This window comes from Mastigoproctus giganteus, chromosome 13 (genome assembly GCF_048544385.1).
Source record: "Mastigoproctus giganteus isolate SK-2022 chromosome 13, ASM4854438v1, whole genome shotgun sequence".
Lineage (NCBI taxonomy): Eukaryota > Metazoa > Arthropoda > Arachnida > Uropygi > Thelyphonidae > Mastigoproctus > Mastigoproctus giganteus.
The window spans coordinates 110,053,428-110,070,230 of NC_143587.1; positions in this window are offsets into that span (position 1 = coordinate 110,053,428).

Here is a 16,803-nt window from a genome sequence, read left to right on the forward strand (position 1 = left end):
ATGGATAATGGTCTTAATTTTTACAGCAGAATAAACATGCCTTTGTGATGAGTTGGCAGTGGTGCATTATACCTTCATGGGGCCCAAGGCAAAATGGAATTTGGGGGCTCCATCTAAAGAAAAAATTAATAAAGAACATTTTCAATTTTATTTTATTGTGACAACAAAACAAAAAAATTATACAAAATAAGAACTAAATATAAAATCTCATCAAAATAGGTAAAACTATTTTTTGAAGAGAAAAAAAAAACAACGTAATTTTCAAATTAATCTTAAAGTTCATTGACCTTGGCACGTAGAAAGTTCAGTTTCCGATAAAAATCACTTAAAAACATTAGTAAAAAACATTGAAGTTTTTCATTTATTTACGCACACAATTTTATGTACATTTTCAAGATTTATACGTTAATTTATATACAATTTTAAATATACATTCTCCTGTAGGAGCATCTCTCTCTCTCTGTGTTTGCATTTTTGGGTGGTGGCTCCTAGGCTAAAAGCCCATCTCCACCTTGTCCTCTGTGTTGGTACAGGAACTCTGTATAGCGGGCCTGGAAAAGTGTAAATGTTTGGGTGTGAGATGTTAGTGTGTGTTTTAGTTTGTGTCAGGCCACTTTTCCACCAAGGACCAGTCAACAGCCGGGCAGCTGCTGCTGCCCAACCCTGGCACTGGGATCCAGGCCAGGGTCTATTATCATCTGTGATGTGCAAATAACCACTAAATCCCGCACCCACGCATAGATGGGAGAAATCCCAGGTACCGTCTGACACGAACATACCACTGGAGGTAGTGCAGTATCAGTGGGTGCCCGCAATCCCACTCCCAGGTAGCCCACACCTGGAAGCCAGCCAAAAAAAAATAATAATAAATAAAATAAAAATAGTTAAAAAAAATGAACAGTAAAATTCTTATTGTAAAAAAAGAGAAAAAGGGAGAAAGAAGTTGAGGAGATCACTTAATTACATCCTCTGAGAGCCAGGGATCTTAGTTGAAGATGCTTCTTGAAAACATTTGTAGCAAAATATCCAGTTTTCCAGTTTTCTCTCTGATCGCTCACTGAGGGTGGTGGTAGATGGCTCTGTCTTCTAACTTCTCCACTAATGCCGGTGTCCCCCAAGGTTCAGTTGTTTCCCCCACTCTTTTCCTCTTGTATATTAATGACCTTCTTCCATTGACTGGAAATCCGATCCATAGTTTTGCCGATGATAGCACATTGCATTCCACTTTCCATTTTGAGAAACCTTGTCCTGCTCAATCAGCTTCAACTTCTCGAATATCTACTACCAATTCCTTAAATGCCGATCTTCAGGTAATTCTCCAGTGGGACAAAGACAATTTGGTTGATTTCAATCCTTCTAAAACTCAGTCCTGTCTTATATCTTGCAAAAAGGATTCTTCTGCTCCCATGCTTACTTTGGTGACACTCCAATTTCTAGGCAAGATATATATCTCTTTTGTGGATTACCCTGACTTCTAATCTCCCTTGGCACAAACACATTACAAATATTGCTTCCTCTGCATCTAAAAAACTTGGTTTTCTCTTTCGCTCTCGGCATTACTTTTCTTCCAAACAGCTGCTTACTCTGTATAAATCGCAAATCTGCCCTGCCATGGAATATTGTTCCCACATCTGGGGTAGTGCCCCCAAAACCTCTCTCAGGCTCCTTGATTCCATTCAGAAGAGGGCAGTTAGGTTAATTAATGACTCCTCTCTAACAGAGTCTCTCCACTCGCTTTCTCATAGACGTACTGTTTCTGCTGCATGCCTCTTCTACAGATACTTCCATGGGCACTGAATTGGCACTGAAAAGCCAATTCTGAATTGGCTTCTATAATTCCCGCTCTCTCTTTCAAAACAGTCCGAACACGTGCCGCCACCAGCCAACATCCATTTACTGTCCAACTTCAAACCCACAGAACCAACTTTTCATCTTCCTCATTTATTCATTCACTGCTGTTTTCTGGAACAACCTTCCTTCATACGTATTTCCCAAAAATTACAATCTACAGAAGTTCAAGTCCAATGTCAACAAATATCTTCTTTCGTCTTCTCAACCTCCAACCCAACCCAAGCACGGTACTAAGTACTATAGGTTCTAATACCTCTCGTGTTTGTGGTTCACATAAAAAAAAAAAAAAAGCTTGAAGGGCTTTAACATTACTGGCACACTCAACAAGAATACTGACGTTTTCTTCTGATAACTCTGGAACAAGACCAACTAAAGTCTGTCTAAATTGTTCATATTCCGGCAAAATAAGAGAACATGTATCCAAGTTTCGAGGTCATTACATGTACAGTATGGATCAGGTTAGAGTCCACATTCAAAGAGCTTAGCCTGTAAGACCCGTGCCCCATGAGTACATAGGAAGCTTACATATTTGGCGTAAACCATGAGTTGATAGCTGGAGATGTTAGGTAGTCGACCTTTTGTATATATTTCCTAGTGATGAGACCAAATTGGCTTTCATCCCATCAGCGTTGCCACATTGTAAATTCACTCCAAATTCTAGCCTTTTCTTGCTTTATGTTATTTGTGGGGTCGGTTGTTATTCCATACGCTGTGATCGAAAGTCCCTTTTTGAGATTCTACATTTCTTGATAAATGATATAAAGGGCAAGTGGCATAACTCCTCCCAAAAACTGCAAGGCATTGTTAGAAGTAGTTCTTGGAATGCGGTGAATGGTTAGTAAGACGGATCTTTGCAAGGATATTAACTTTGTTTTTATCTTGACTTTGGTAACATTTTGATGACATATGCTGGTGGCATAAGAAACTACAGGCAAAAAGATCATCTTATAATACAATGATAATGTCTTCCTAGTAAGACCCCATTCTTTCCTAGAGATCCTAACCACTGAGGCAGTAAAATTTCGAATTTTGTTCTTCAATTTTGAAACATGCAACTGAAAACTTAATCTGTCATCTAATAACTCCTAAATATATAGTCTCAGAGACATATGGTATCTGTATGTTATTAAGAAAGATTCTAAGAGGTCTGTTATAGCTGAAGTGATTGCCAAAAGTCATAAAAGTCGTCTTACTTGGTGAATTTGTTTGTATTCGCCCATGTTACCAAATCGTCAATTATTGGTTGCATACACTCCTCTGACACCTTTCTGGATCTCCCCTTGATAGCCACCACTAAGTTAGCATATGCAATTTTAAGTACACCTTGATGATCTCTCAAAAGCCATTTGTCTAGAACTGCATTCCAGAGGAGAGAGCCCCAACACCGATCCTTGAGGGCTTCCTCTGGATATAGGAGATCTATATGTCAGGTGCTTTTCAATTATCTTTACCATACGATCGCTGAAATAAGATCTTGTAGGTATAATCATCACAATTAGCAGCTCTTAAGAACTCAAGGGTGTTCTCCCACAAAAGGGAGTCGAAAGCACCCTCGAAGTCCACAAACACAGCCAAAACATACTTTGAAGCTTTCATCAAGGATCTGTCTCTTGTATTTCTAGTACTTCACAAATTTGTAGTTTGCCATCAATTGCTTGGATGGTAGTAAACATTTTTCTGTGGAGAAAATGATCACAAAGGGCTAGTCTGGGATTCTTCAGCAGCACAGTTCCTAGATCTTCACCTCAGATATCATTCTGGTAGTCATTTTGGCAGTTAGGATAAGGCATCTTTCCATTACCAGGAATGGCAATCAAGCAAAGTTGCCATCGCAGTTGTTCTTTTCTGGGGTGGATGACTATGATTGTGTATAATCCAACAAAGGTGCCAGTATTTTGCAGAGGACATGCACTTAATGTTGGTGGGGCTGCAGACATCCAAATTTCTAAGGCATACAATACGATATAGTGGTGAGTCGCATCAAGATCCCTAATGTGGAGCAGTTGGTTGGTAGTCCAGTACATCTGGCAGAATTTTGTTATTAGCTTGTCAGTGTGGGGATTGAAGCTCGGTTTATAATCAGACTATTCCCTAGTCTGTGTGAATATTGACCACTGGAATGAGAATACAAGTCTAGAGAAGCCTGGACTTCAGTGGGTTGATGCATGAGAGAAAAGAAAATTTGGGCCGATTTTCACAGGGTTGATCAGTAGTTCAAATTGATTGAGGTGGGATCTTAAGTAAATAAAAAGGTAGCTTTTAGTTGATCTTGTTATTGATATATTATATGGTCTCTGTAGTTAATCTGAGTATGTAGCTTAATATCATCGGCATAGCAGATTATGTAATCTCTTTCTTACACAAGTGGAATGGCTGCTGTACATAATGCTCTTGAGAGAACTCTGCTTTGAGGGATTCCTACAGTGATCTTTCTCAATTATTATCTTGATTAGTTGCAAGGAGAATAGTTCTGTCAGTAAACAGGGTTGTTATTAACCACAACATGTCACCTTTTATGTGCAAGTAATTTTCTAGGAGCTGAACGAGCGAGGGGGGGGTGCTGATTGAGTTGAAGGCAGCTTCCAGGTTGACATGTGTGACAGCAAACTCTGCTTTAGTTTCTAGTGCTCTGAGAATGGTGCTGGTTTTGGATGTTAAATTGGTAACTGTTGATCTTCGGGTATGGCATATTGAATTGTGCAGCATGATTTGATTAGTGATAGATGAGACCATCACTAATCTTGAGTTTCAAGAGTGCGCATTTAGAATGTAATCTCATGGAATAACTTCCAGAGCATTACTTTCTACCTCTCTGGAATAACTTCCAGAGATGTAGAAAGTAGTGCTCTGTTAAGACATGGTCCTTGAGGCTGTTGTAGATATTTTCTCAGATATGCCAATATGCTTGCTACCTGGGGGGGTCTAAAGTGCTGGTAGAATTGATATTCAGGTGACACCCAAGTCAAGTGGACCTCATTTTGGTAAAGTCCAGTTGATCTGTGACAGCCAAATCCTCTGCTCGCATCTTCATGATAGTGGCTGTTAGTAACTGTGGGTATAATGAGATGAGAGCCTTGTTAATAAATTTGGCCCTGGAGAGATTGTGTAAGGCTTATGGGGTAGAATTTTTTTTCAGTGTGGTCTGTGCTTGCTAACAGGAGAGACTGCTTCTACTGGGATGGGATACTTTTAAATAGAAAGGGTGCAAGAATATTTGCTGATGCTATCCAGGCAGTGTTAGGTGGGTTGGAAAACTGCTAGTTTGGGGGATTCACAGATTAAAAGATTAACTGTAGCCACAGGCAGAGGCAAAAATGATTCTTGCACTGCTTCTATTGTAATGAGCAGCAGCCCAGGTAGCAGGTTGCTTGAGATTTCAAGAGCTGCTGGGAGTCATCATGAACAAGTAAATACATGGGCTGTGTTAGGGTAACTAAGAGTAAGAACAGTTGCATGTATACTTGCATGTACACCAATGCTAGAAGTATAGTAAATAAATATGATGAATTTGAAATACTGATGAAGACATCAAAGGCAGATATTGTTGTGATATCAGAGACATGGTGTCACACAGATATAAGCAGCACAGAATCGGAATTTGGGGAGTACAATGCGTACAGAAAGGACAGACAGGATAGGAATGGAGGAGGGGTTATGCTGTTAGTTAAGAAACACATAAAATCCAAGGAAATGCATCCAGTTAATATGGGTGGACAGTGCAATGTTGAGTCAGTTTGGTGTGACATAAGCACTGAGAAAGGGAAAATGAGAGCAGGAGTGTGTTATAGGCCTAATGACTTTGATGAGTACAACAACAAACAATTGTGCAGAAAAATAGAGTAGTCCAATAAATCAGAATGTCTTGTAATGGGGGATTTTTACTTTCCAGATATTGACTGGAACTTGTGAGTTGGTCACTTGCACACTGGCAAGACTTTTGTGGATTTATTGGAGGATTGTTTTCTACAGCGACGTGTTCGAGGGGCAACCAGAGGGAGGCATACTCTTGATCTGATTATCAGTAGTGATTATTTGTGCATTAAGAATTTGCAGATAAAGGAATCACTAGGTGAAAGTGATCACAGTGTACCAATGTGGGATTTACTTAAAGATGTAACCACCATCAGAGGTGAAGGAAAGGTTTTTTGTTTTCGTAAAGGTGACTACAGTGGTCTCAGACAATTTTTCAATTCTATACAGTGGGACCAACTGATGATGTTACCAACAGCAAATTCTAAATGGGAAGTATTCAAGGAATTAATCTTGGAAGCTACTAGGCTTTTCATACCAACAAAGAAATACTCTTCAAGGTTTAGACCTAAATGGATGTTAGATGAACTAATGAGACTTGTGGCAGAGAAGAAAAATGCATGGGATACATATAAATTATCAGGTGACAGAGAAACCTAAAAAAAAAAGCTAGTAGCCAAATGCATAGTAATGCATATGGGTAGCAGTAACCCTAGAGAAACATACCAACTGTGTTGTACCATACTCAGTGAGGTGGAGAATGAAAAAGATGTGGGGATAATTGTGCAGTCAGATATGAAGTTCTCTGAGTAGTGCAGACTGGCTGCCAGAGGAGGTCATGGAGTTTTGTCAATGATATATAGGAATTTTGCTAGCAGAGGCAAGGAGATGATTATCCCCTTTATAAGGAAATGGTCAGGTCACACCTTGAGTACTGTGTACAGGTCTGGAGGCTTCATTTTAGAAAGGATTTAGAGTTGCTAGAATGAGTACAGAGAAGGGCAACAAGATTGGTGAGGGGAACAGATTGGTGCTCTTGCCAAGAGTGGCTTAAGTTCTGCAAGTTTCAGCATCTGGAGATTAGGCTCCTGCAAGGTGATTTGATTGAGGTGTATAAGGCCTTGAATGGTTTGAGCAGCTCAATGCTGATGGGATACTTCTGCTTGCTCAGATTAAGAACCTGAGGGGGCATAGATTCAAATTGGGGGAAGACAGTTGTAGAATAATGTGTAGAAGTTTTGCCTTTAGCCATCGGGTAGTTGATTGCTGGAACGGACTTCCATCTGTTGTTGTTGTTGTGGAAGTTGATATCTTAAATAAATTTAAGGCTGAACAAGACAAACATTTGGAGGGACCAGATGAGTGAAATGGGAAGGATTTTTTTTTTTTTTTTTGGCTGATGCTATATAAGCTTGCTTTCTTGCATCATGTGCCTCTGCTAATGCTAATAACCCCATGTGCAAGTCTGAAATATGGCACCTAGCAGACTGCAGGTGACCAGTATTATTTGCAATATTATAAAATTTTCTGTTATTTACAAATGTTACTTAAGCGATCCAGAGCAAAAATTAATTGCATAATTTAACTTTATAGGTTCCTATCATATTGACCTTGATCGCATAGTATGTTCGAATTAATACTGATTGAGATCAATGAGTAGTACCATAAGGTCCCGTGAGAATTGCTTAAATTTTAGCCGGGAAGTCAATTAAATTCACTGGGTGGTGTGACCACCCAGGTGCGAACTAACATAAGCAGGAGTCAAGGCGTGGTGCCCATACCATGGAGGAATGCTGCCCCTCTGTGTTACCAGGCAATACTAGGTGGTAGATGACTCATCAACCGGTGAAATACCACCACTTTGCTTAATGGAGGCTTGAAGTGGTGGAACTTATGTTTAGTCTCCAGAGCAAAGCTCTGGCCAACCCTCTCCCATCTCCTCCATCTTGTGGTATGGATTGATGTGTTTTGAGGTTATGATGGACATCATGGCAAGATCCAGTCTTTCTTACATTTTGAGGGTACAGCTCTAGAACGGTGTTTGCAGTCCAGCCTCTAGATGTTCCACCAGACCAAACTTATTGGTAACTTTCTAGGAGGTTTCCGGATAAGCCTGTGTATAATTTCGCTGCCTCTACTCTGCCAGATAGTGACTGGAGGCAGTCTGAGTAATGTGTATGTGGGGGGGGGGGCATTGTGTGGAGGCCACATTATGTCAAGGAGCTTGTTATATTCTTACCATGTGAATGCCATATCCAAAAATGTCTTTACTTTATACATGTCCTCCCTCCCAACTTTTCTTACTACTGAATATGCCATGAACTGTCAAAATAATTGAACAAACTTACAAAAAGATTTAAACCTCCCAAACGCTTCCTCATTCATTTCATAAATATATGTGATCTTAGTTCCAATCTCAGTGATGTTCATTTCTACTTACAGTCTGCCAACTCCATTTACTTTTTCTGATGGAATCTCAATTATCAGTTAATTCAACCACTACTCACCTTAGTTTTCCTAATTATTTGTCAGTGTTATACCCAGGACCTATCGAATGGGTGCACCACCCAGTGAATTTAATTGACTTCCCGGCTAAAATTTAAGCGATTCTCGCGGGATCTTATGGTACTACTCATTGATCTCAATCAGTATTAATTTGAACATACTATGCGATCAAGGTCAATATGATAGGAGCATATAAAGTTAAATTATGCAATTAATTTTTGCTCTGGATTGCTTAAGTAACATTTGTAAATAACAGAAAATTTTACAATATTGTGAAGTATTACACTTCCCCACCTGGCTACTTAATAGCTGACGGTAGGCAAAATTTTCTGGGGAAAATACTGTTCGCTATATGATTCCTTTCGCTTCAAATGTGGTATTTGTGTGCAAGTCCATTTTGATATTCCCTGTCAGAGACTCAGTAATTTGGAATCTCCTCTTTTCGATTTCCTGTGATTTAAAATCTCTCTACCACATTCTGTCAAATTCATCTGTTCTCTCTATTGTTCTACCAATTCCACTAATGATTTGGAACTAGCATTAGCAGGGCATATGATGCAAGAAAGCAAGCTTATATAGCATCAGCCAAGAAAAAAAAAAAAAAAACACCTCTCCCATTTCACCAATCCATTCACTCCAAATGTTTGTTTAGTTCTGGCTTGAACTTATTTAAGTTGCTGACCTCTGCTACGACAGATGGAAGTTTGTTTCAACTATCAATGACCCACTGGCTAAAGGCGAATTTACCCACATCTAATCTACAACAGTTTTTCCTCAATTTGAATTTATGTCCCCTCAGGTGAGTAATCTGAGCAAGAGGAAGAATCTGATTAGCATTGAGCTTTCTGATTCCATTCAAGGCCTTATACACCTCAATTTGATTGCCTCACAGGTGCCTGGTCTCCAGATGCTGCAATTTGCAGAATTTAAGTCTTTCTTGATAACCCTAACCTTTTGTTCCACTCACCAATCTTGTTGCCTTCTCATTCCAGCAGCTCTACATCCTTCCTAAAATGAGGCCTTCAGACCTGTATACAGTACTCAAGGTGTGGCCTGACCATTGCCTTATACAAGGGGACAATCACCTCCTTATCCCTGTTAGCAAAATTCCTGTATATCATTGACAAGGCACCATGAGCTACTCTTGTAGCCTTTTTGCACTGTTCAGAAAACTTCATATCTGACTGCACAATTACCCCCAGATCCTTTTCATTCTCCAACTACCCTGAGTTTCATTCTCCAACTACCCTCAGTTGATACATTACTCTGGGGTTACTGCTACCCATATGCAGTACTTTACATTTGTCAATGTTAAACTTCAGTTGCCATCTCTCAGCTCATATGCTCAACTTTTCCAGATCCTGTTGCAGTATCATATTATCATTACTGTCATTAACAACCCTGCCAACCTTCATATCGTCTGCAAACTTAGACATTAACCCTGATATACCTTCATCAATATCATTGATAAATACCGAAAACAACAATGGGACCAACACCGAACCGTGGGGGACTCCACTAATAACATTAGTCTATGAAGAGCAGTGTCCATTGATAACCACTCTGTCTTCTCCCACTCAACCATCCTTTTATCCATTGTAGCAGCTTGCCCTTAATGCCATGCTGTAATGGTTGCCAGGTCCTACGTTTTTTTGGTGGATTTTACTATATACGTTTTTAATTTGACTGTAAGTAGGTTGGTTTCTTCCCTTTTTTTTTTTTTTTTACGATGAAAATCATGTTTTAAACGTCCCGGTAAATACAGTTAAAAGTTGGTTGCTAACACAGCCATCAGATGATGCTGCAACTGTTCAAAAACTGTTGGCAACAACTGTTTTTTTTCAACAGTTGCCTATTATGAGAAAGGTGGAAGAAGTCGCAGAACATTTTTTATTATTATTTTTAGATTGCTATTGAATAATTTTTGATAGAATGTGTAAAGAATCAGTCCATTAGTCCTTAAATTGCAGTATAAACAAGTCTATGTAAAGAAGTGGGAAGAAACATTTGCATGGGTGGCTCCAGCTTCTTCAGAGGATTGTGCCTACTGCAATTTGTGTAACAAGAAATTTTATATCGGTCATGGTGGTCAATTCATCATTAAGCAGCATGCACAATACAAAGAGCATCAACAAAAAGAAAAGGTAATGTGGGTGTAAACAAGTTATCAAGCTATTTTGTTAGTTTTAAAAAACAAAATATGACAGTGTGACAGCATGTCAACTAGGGTTAATATACCACAATGTGAAACATAATCATAGTTATAATAGTTTGGACTGTGGTAACAAACTGGCATCATCCTTATTCCAAATTTCTGATGTTGCAACAAAATTGTGTTGTAGCAGAACAAAATCAGAACTGTTAGTTAAAAATGTTCTAGCTCCTAAAGACTAAAGACTCCTAAAGACTTTGTGGACATTCTTAATGATCCAAATAAATGCAGTAAGTTCTTTTGTGTTGCTACAGACGCTTCATATAAGGGCAGCAGAAAGTTTTTTCCCAATATGCATTAGATATTTTGATATCCTACTAAAGGTATAGAAAATAAATTGTTAGATGTTTGTTGAAAGGGCTGATGAATCAGTATTTCTATATCTGAAATGTTAGAAAAGCTTCAGGCTTTTCACATTAATTCAAAATATATTTCTGCATACAGTGCTGATAATGTAAATTTTGGAAAATATCACTCTGGTGTTTCAGTTGTTAAGGGCTCAGTTGTTCAGTTGTTAATGCCGATATTGTTAAAGCTAATTGTGCTAACTACATATTGCATAATACCATGAAATATGCTTGTGACAGTTTTGAAGTAAATATAGTATTGAAACACTGTATTGAAAACTTAAGATTTTTTTTTCTGTATCAGCTAAAAGAAGGAAAAAACTTAGAATAATTTTTTGACTTTGTGGAGCTGGACTGGTCTGAATTGGTACACTATGCACCAGTGAGATGGTTGTCCTTAACACCAGCTGTCAAAAGATTACTTCAAAACTGGCCTGCTCTTAAGAGCTATTTCCAAAGTATTAATGATTGCCCCAAGTTTTTCTCCAAATTATTTCAAAGTGAGGATACAGATTCAGAAATAAAATTGCAAGTGGTTTTCTTACTTTTTTGTCAATGTTGGAGAATTTCTAGATGTTACTAAAGTTTTGAGAAAAGTAACTTGAGTATTATGGATTCATACAAATCAGTGACAGTAATCAGAAATAAAATAAATCAAAGCATCCAGGATCAATACTTTGGAAATTCTGCAAAGTAATTTTTGAAAAAGTTACCCCAATACAAACAGAAAAAGATTGTTGATGAATGTTGTGATTTTTATTCAAATCTGTTGCAATGCCTAGAAAAAAAAACTGATTTCAGTGAGAAAAATAAGTGTTCTAAGTTGATAAACTTTTCTCTGGAAACAGAAGAAATTAAGTATCAAGATTTTGAAACGGCAATTGATATTTTTCATCTTCGTGTTTTATGAAGAGTTTTGTGAGAATAGGTTGAAGTTGCTGGAAAGTGTTAAGTGTATAGGAACTGATGTGCACAAGTGGCTTGATTTCCCCCCCCCCTCAAAGTTCCTAAAGAAAATGTACCCAATATCAGTACGATATTTGTTGAGTATTCCTGGCTCAAATGTTGTAGTAGAAAGGATGTTTCGTTAATGAAATTGAAGTGGACAGATGTCAGAAACAGAAGTCACCGAGAATTAATCGAGGCAGAGTTGAAGTTGCAATGAATTTCTCTTTTACATGTAAAGAGTTCCTTCAGTATGTAAAACAGGATAAATAATTGTTCAAAAGGGCAAAATGTCAAAATAAGTACAATTAAAATATCAGACAATTTGAATTTTCTTGTATTTTTTAAAACTAATTTTCTCGACAAAAATCTTCCTTTTTTTTTTTTAGGACAACTTGACAACCCTACATGCTGCTCCAATTTGTACAGTAGTCTTCCATGTGTAACAGTATCAAAATCTTTCCTAAAATCCATGTATATAATATTAAAATTATTATTTGCATCCAATTCCTTTGTCACCACATGTATAATATCTAATCAAATTTGTCAGACAAGACTTCCCTTTAACAAACTCATGCTGTCTCTGAATTATAACTACAGTCTTGTCTAGAAGATCCTGCATTGCTCCCTTAACCAGTAACTCCATTATTTTCCCTGGAACAGAAGTCAAACTAACAGGTCTGTAATTATTCGTGTCCCCCTTTGTGAATTGGGGACACATTTGCACATCTCCAGTCCATGGGGATCCCCCAGAAACCAAGGAAGCTTTCATAATTATGGCTAAGGGTTTTCTTATTTCCTTTCCTGCACCCTTTAATGTAACTGGATAGATCCCATCCACCCTGGGTGCCTTCCTTATGTTTAACTTCAACAATTTCTCCTCGACTTTGCTCTCAGCTCTACAAAATCCTGTAGCTTCCTGTTAGAGTTTGATAAACTTCTGGCATTCTCCTCCTTTGAATAACTTCTCATGTGTGAATGTAGATGCAAAATACTCATCAGTTTATCAGCTACCCGAGCATGATCATCAATAGTTAAACCATCTATATATGCATCCCATGCATTTTTCTTTTCTGCCACTAGCCCCATTAATTCATCTGATGTGCATTTAGGCCTAAACATTGAACAGTATTTCTTAGTTGGTATGAAAAGCCTAGTACACTCAAAGATTAATTCCCTGAAGGTCTCCCCTTTAGAATTCACCGTTGGTAACATCATCATTTGATCCCACTGTTTAGAATTTAACAGAATGAGACCACTGTAGTTACCTTTACGAAAGCAAAAACCCTTCCCCTTACCTCAGATGGTAGTTACATCTTTAAGTAAATTCCACATCAGTACACTGTTAACATTGTCACCTAGTGGTTCCTTTATCTACAGATTCTTAATGCATGAAGAATCACTAGTGATAATCAGATCAAGATTATCCATCTGGTTGCCTCTCGGACATGTTGCTAAAGAAAACAGTCATCCAATACATCCACAAAAATCTTCCAGTTCCCACAAGTTCCAGTCAATATCTGGGAAGTTAAAATCCTTCATTATAGACTGAGTTTTAGAAAAGTTGAAATCAACTAAGTTGTCTTTGCCCCACTGGAGAATTACCTGAAGATCGACATTTAAGGAATTGGTAGCAGATTTTTGAGAAATTAAAGCTGATTGAGCAGGAAAAGGTTTCTCAAAATGGAAAGTGGAATGCAATGTGCTATCATTGGCAAAACTATGGATAGGATTTCCAGTCAATGGAAGAATGTCATTAATATACAAGAGGAAAAGAGTGGGGGAAAGAACTGAACCTTGGGGGACACCGGCATTAATGGAGAAGTTAGAAGACAGAGAACCATCTACCATCACCCTCAGTGAGCGATCAGAGAGAAAACTGGATAGCCAATTACTAAAAACAGTTGGCAAACCATAAGATGGAAGCTTGTTTAGAAGACCTTGATGCCAAACACGATCAAAAGCCTTTGAGATGTCAAGAGCAACTACTTGTGTTTCACCAAACCTTTCCATTGAATTAGTCCATAAATGGGTAACATAAGCCAGAATATCACCAGTGGATCGACACTGACGGAATCCATACTGGCGATTGTTGATCAGACGGAAGGTTTCTAGGTAGTTTAAGAGCTGGCGGTTAATTGATTTCTCCATTACTTTAGAAAGAGTAGAAGTAATTGTAATGGGACGATAATTGGATGGGAGGAATTTGTCACCCTTTTTAGGAACTGGCTGGATATGAGCAAATTTCCAATCAGAAGGAAAAACACCTTTGGAATAAGAAAGTGAAAAAAGGCGGCAAAGAATAGGAGTAAGATCAGGACCACAGGTTTTGAGAACAAGTGGAGAAATACCATCAGGACCTGGAGCTTTCTTAGCATCAAGATTCATCAAAATCCTTCTGATATCCTTTTGACGGAAGACCACAGGAGGCATTGAATGGAGCGTGTTGGGAATGGTGGGAGGTGTTTTACCAAGATCATTAATACATGAGCTGGAAACAAAATTGGATGCTAGCAGGTCAGCTTTATCCTTGGCTGAAGTGACAACAGAACCATCTGGTTTGGACAGAGGTGGGAGCAGAGATGGGCAAAAGTTGCGGCCAATAGCTATGGCAAGAGACCAGAATGCTCGGCTACCATTAGGGCAAGAAGCAAGTTTTCTACTCTTAGCCTGTTCAAACTCTAGTTTGGACTGATTAATAACTGCTTTACAATTGTTGCGAGCTTTGGTGTAGGCAGAAAATGAAACTGAAGAATTATAAACAAGCCAATTACGATATGCAACATTCTTCTCTTAGCACATTTATTGGAAAACCAAGGTTTAGATAAAGGATGAGATTTTAAAGTGGAGTGTGGGATAAAGGATTCCATTCCTGCAAGAATAATTTCACTGACACGATCTGAGCAAATGTTGACATCAGAAGTTTTGAAACAGTAATCTGACCATGGAAAAGAAGAAGAAAAGGAAGTCTCGCAGGTCATCCCATTTTGTATCACTGCCACCTAGTAATCCCATTTTGCATCTTGTAATGCAAAATGGGATTACTAGGTGGCAGTGTGCTGAGGAGTAACTATCATCAGGGGTAAAAGGAAGGGATTTTGCTTTTTAAATTCTAAGAAAGTTTTTAAATCTATACAGTAGGACCAACTGATGATGTTACCAACAGCAAATTCTAAACGGGAAGCATTCAAAGAATTAATCTTGGAAGCTACTAGGCTTTTCATACCAACGAAGAAATATTGTTCAAGGAGCACTGGCCTACATGGATGTCAGATAAAATCATGAGACATGTGGCAGAGAAGAAAAATGCATGGGATACATATAAATTAACAGGTGACACAGAAGCCTACGGTAAATAGAAGCTGGTGTGTAATCAAGTTACAAAGGAAGTTAGGCAGGCAAAGGCAGATTATGAGAAATCTTTGGCAATGGATGCAAAGAAAAGTAGCAAAGAGTTCTTTATTTATGTAAACTCTAGAAGGAAAGGGATGAATCAGATTGGTCCGCTTGATATCGATGGTTCAACTGTTGATGATCCTGTTAACAAACTGAATGAGTATTTTGCATCTACATTTACACATGAGGAGTTATTCAAAGGAGGGGAATGCCAGAAGTTTATCAAACTCTTTAACAGGAAGCTACATGATTTTGTGGATGGATGGGATCTATACAGTTACATTAAAGGATGCAGCAAAGGAAATAAGCAAACTCTTAGCCATAATTATGAAAGCTTCCTTGGTTTCTGGGGGGTCCCCATGGATTGGAGATGTGCAAATGTGTCCCCAATTCACGAAGGGGGATCAAAGGGTGACATGAGTAATTACAGGACCTGTTAGTTTGACTTCCGTTCCAGGGAAAATAATAGTTACTAGTTAAGGAAGCAATGCAGGATCATCTATAGACAAGACACCAGTTATAGTTCAGACACAGCATGGGTTTTTTTAAGGGAAGTCTTATCTGACAAATTTAATTGGATACTATGATGTGATTACAAAGGAACTGGATGCAAAGATTAATTCTGATATCATATACTTGGATCTTAGGAAGTCTTTTGATTCTGTTGCACATGGAAGCATATGCAACAATCTGCTGCACAAATTGGAGCAGTGTGGCATTAGAGGCCAATTACTGCTATAGATAAAGGGATGATGGAGTGGGAGAACCAGAGTGGTAATCAATGGTCATTGCTCTTCATGGGAGGCGTCTCCGTAGCCAGGTGGGAAGGAGCAGCAGTGCATAGCACATGCTTCTTTGATTAGACCGGGGTTCGAGCCTGAAAAATCACCTGAGAGGGCATAAATTCAAATTGAGGAAAGACAGATGTAGGATAGACGTGCGGAAATTTGCCTTTAGCCAGCGGGTGGTTGGTTGGTGGAACAGACTTCCATCTCTTGTAGTGGAGGTTGATAACTTAAATAAGTTTAAGGCTCAGCTGGACAGGTATTTTGAATGAACAAGAGGGGTGAAGTGGAAGTGGGTTTTTTTTTCCCCCTTTTTTCCTTTTTTTTTTTGGCTGATGCCGCATAAGCTTGCTTTCTTGCATCAAATGCCTCTGCTAATGCTAATGCTGTCACCACCAAATACGGAAAGGTCAGGGAATGACCACCGCATAACCCGGAGCAATATGGCCTTAGTTGCTAATGCTCCTAAAAAAAAACCAAATAACAATAATAATAAATAGCTCTTCGTGGACTAATGACAGTTCGCTACAGCAACAGAGTCTCGAAAAGTTGAGCAGATGAGCTGAGAGGTGGAAACTGAAGTTTAACATTGACAAATGCAAAGTACTGCATATGGAAAGCAGTGACCCCAGAGTAACATATCAACTGTGTGGTACTACACCAAGGGTGGTAGAGAACGAAAAGGACCTGGGGATAATTGTGCAGTCAGATATGAAGTTTTCTGAGCAGTGCAGATGGTCTGCAAGAGTAGCTCGTGGTGTCAATGATATACAGGAATTTTTCTAGCAGGGAAAAGGATGTGATTATCCCCTTGTGTATGACAATGGTAAGGCCACACCTTGAGTCCTGTATACATGTCTGGAGGCCACATTTTAGGAAGGATGTAGAACTGCTGGAACGAGTACAGAGAAAGGCAACAAGATTAATGAATGGAACGAAGGGCTGTTCTTACAAAGAAGGTTTAAGTTTTGCAAATTACAGTGTCTGGAGACTAGGCACCTGCGAGATGATC